Source organism: Capricornis sumatraensis, chromosome 22 (genome assembly GCF_032405125.1).
Source record: "Capricornis sumatraensis isolate serow.1 chromosome 22, serow.2, whole genome shotgun sequence".
In the NCBI taxonomy this organism is placed as follows: domain Eukaryota; kingdom Metazoa; phylum Chordata; class Mammalia; order Artiodactyla; family Bovidae; genus Capricornis; species Capricornis sumatraensis.
In genome coordinates this window covers 38,525,610-38,528,887 of record NC_091090.1, presented here as the reverse complement: position 1 = coordinate 38,528,887, position 3,278 = coordinate 38,525,610, and the positions used below count along the sequence as shown (strand labels likewise).

The window sequence follows — 3,278 nt, the reverse complement described above, 5'->3', positions numbered from 1 at the left end:
GGTTTTGGTATTAGAGTGATGGTGGCCTCATAGAATGAGTTTGGAAGTTTACCATCCTCTGCAATTTTCTGGAAGAGTTTAGTAGGATCGGAGTTAGCTCTTCTCTAAATTTTTGATAGAATTCAGCTGTGAAGCCGTCTGGACCTTGGCTTTTGTGTACTGGAAGATTTCTGATTACAGTTTCAATTTCCATGGTTGTGATGGGTCTGTTAAGATTTTCTATTTCTTCCTGGTTCAGTTTTGGAAAGTTGTACTTTTCCAAGAATTTGTCCATTTCTTCCACGTTGTCCATTTCATTGGCATATAATTGCTGATAGTAGTCTCTTATGATCCTTTGTGTTTCTGTGTTGTCTGTTGTGATTTCTCCATTTTCATTTCTAATTTTATTGATTTGATTTTTCTCCCTTTGTTTCTTGATGAGTCTGGCTAATGGTTTGTCAATTTTATTCATCCTTTCAAAGAACCAGCTTTTGGCTTTGTTGATTTTTGCTATGGTTTCTTTTGTTTCTTTTGCATTTATTTCTGCCCTAATTTTTCAGATTTCTTTCCTTCTATTAACCCTGGGGTTCTCCAATTCTTCCTTTTCTAGTTGCTTTAGGTGTAGAGTTAGGTTATTTATTTGACTTTTTTCTTGTTTCTTGAGGTATGCCTGTAATGTTATGAACTTTCCCCTTAGCATTGCTTTTACAGTGTCCCACAGGTTTTGGGTTGTTGTGTTTTCATTTTCAAAAAAATATGGAATGCTTCATGAATTAGCATGTCATCCTTGTGCAGGGCCATGCTAATCTTCTCTGTATTGTTCCAATTTTAGTATATGTGCTGCCAAAGCAAGCACTATCCTGGCTATTATAAACAGTGCTGTAGTGTATACTTTAAATATCTTGTCATTTTATCTGGAAATTATATTTTGAAAAAATGAAAAAAGAAGAAAAACAAGAATTTCAATGCTTTTTTATATAATATTGTAGGTATTTCAGCCATTGCTCTTGGTATGTAAAAAGTTTTTTCTAACTCCAGATAATAACCAGTGGGATTCACTGGGTATTAGAAAAGGAAGAAACTATGGAAATTATCTAGACAATCCTCCCATATTAAAGATATGTAAGTAAATCCAAGAATGATTAAGTCACTTATCTAAACTTATAAAACTTATCTAAACTTATAAAACTCGATGCAAAAGTAGCAATAGAAACCACATTTCCTAAGTTTAAGTGAATCTTAACCGAATTACCAGGCAAATGGATGTATCTCCTATGCACTGCAAAACTTGATTCTTATCTCTTTCACAGACTGATCATATTCTGCCTTGCATTCATTGTCCAGTTTGCATAAGTTTACCAAGTAAATTGAATTCCTTGAAGGTTCAATCCTGGCATGTCTGTTCTTCTCACTTTATATTCTCTCATATGGATAAAGTTCTTTATAAATGCTATTCCATCTCCCTGGAAGACCCTCGCTCTTTTACCTCATGACTTCCCTGACATCTTTCAGGTCTCAGGGGAAACCACTTCCACAAAGCAGCCATTCCTGACTCTGACACAGCTCAGGTCTCCTTGTTATGAGGACATATGGCATTCTGTGCTTTTCCCTCTCAACTCGTGTCCCAACTGTGGTGCAACATTTAATTTTGAAATTTACCTCTTTCTGTTTTTCTATTAAAATTTAAGTCCTAGTCCACTAAGTCCACATGTGTGCTCTTCAACACTGTCCATTCTTTGCATCCAGCAGGTCTTCCTTAGGTGTTTAATTAATGAAACACTTTTATTCATGCAGAATAAAATTTCAATGAATTTTGTTGCTGCTATCATGGCATATAGTGAACTAAAACCATTTAGGATGTCTCTCCCCATCCAAACCCTCATACCCTGATTATTTGGACATAATTAGAGAACTAGAACTGTGGGGGCTTCCCTTGTGGCTCAGCGGGTAAAAAATCCACCTGCAATGTGGGAGGTGTGGGTTTGATCCCTGGGTTGGGAAGATTCCTTGGAGAAGGGAAAGGTTACCCACTTCAGTTTTCTGGCCTGGAGAATTCCATGGACTGTATAGTGCATGGGATCACAAAGAGTGAGACACCACTGAGCAACTTTCATTTTCACAGAACTGTGGAAACATTTGCTTTTGTTACCCTATTAGATGGGAAAAACTGGATGTTCAGTCTTTTATTCCACATACATTAGCCCTCGCAGTTCATGTGCTAAGATAATGTGATAATCGAGTCACTGACTAAAATGCTGAATAGGACAGAACTAGAAATAGGAAAAGTAGCACGTCAAGGCTGTATATTGTCACCTTGCTTATTTAACTCACATCATGAGAAACTCTGGACTGGAAGAAACACAAGCTGGGATCAAGATTGCTGGTAGAAATATCAATAATCTCAGATATGCAGATGACACCACCCTTATCGCAGAAAGTGAAGAGGAGCTAAAAAGCCTCTTGATGAAAGTGAAAGAGGAGAGTGAAAACGTTGGCTTAAAGCTCAACATTCAGAAAACGAAGATCATGGCATCTGGTCCCATCACTCCATGGGAAATAGATGGAGAAACAGTGGAAACAGTGTCAGACTTTATTTTTGGGGGCTCCAAAATCACTGCAGATGGTGACTGCAGCCATGAAATTAAAAGATGCTTACTCCTTGGAAGAAAAGTTATGACCAACCTAGATAGTATATTCAAAAGCAGAGATATTACTTTGCCGACTAAAGTCCATCTAGTCAAGGCTATGGTTTTTCCTGTGGTCATGTATGGATGTGAGAGTTGGACTGTGAAGAAAGCTGAGAGCCAAAGAATTGATGCTTTTGAATTGTGGTGTTGGAGAAGACTCTTGAGAGTCCCTTGGACTGCAAGGAGATCCAACCAGTCCATTCTGAAGGAGATCAGCCCTGGGATTTCTTTGGAAGGAATGATGCTAAAGCTGAAACTCCAGTACTTTGGCCACTTCATGCAAAGAGATGACTCACTGGAAAAGACTCTGATGCTGGGAGAGGTTAGGGGCAGGAGAAAGGGATGACCCAGGATGAGATGGCTGGATGGCATTACGGACTCCATGGATGTGAGTCTGAGTGAACTCCGGGAGATGGTGATGGACAGGGAGGCCTGGCGTGCTGCGATTCACGGAGTCTCAAAGAGTCGGACACGACTGAGCGACTGAAATGAACTGAACTGAACTGAGAGATAGTGTTCTGAACCTGCCACTTGAGTCTCCTTTTTACCATAGGATTCTCAACTTCACTAGAGGAGTTCAGTTTCTTAGCTGTACTCTCTGATCATGACAGA

At 39.1% G+C, this 3,278-nt stretch overlaps 1 non-coding gene across 1 annotated transcript; it reads right to left on the bottom strand.

Annotated features, from left to right (window-relative positions):
- Window positions 1-729: 729 nt before the first annotated feature.
- LOC138069841 (U6 spliceosomal RNA) lies at window positions 730-835 on the bottom strand. Its single transcript, XR_011144109.1, has one exon. It is a non-coding gene; the product is annotated as a U6 spliceosomal RNA (small nuclear RNA).
- Window positions 836-3,278: the final 2,443 nt, after the last annotated feature.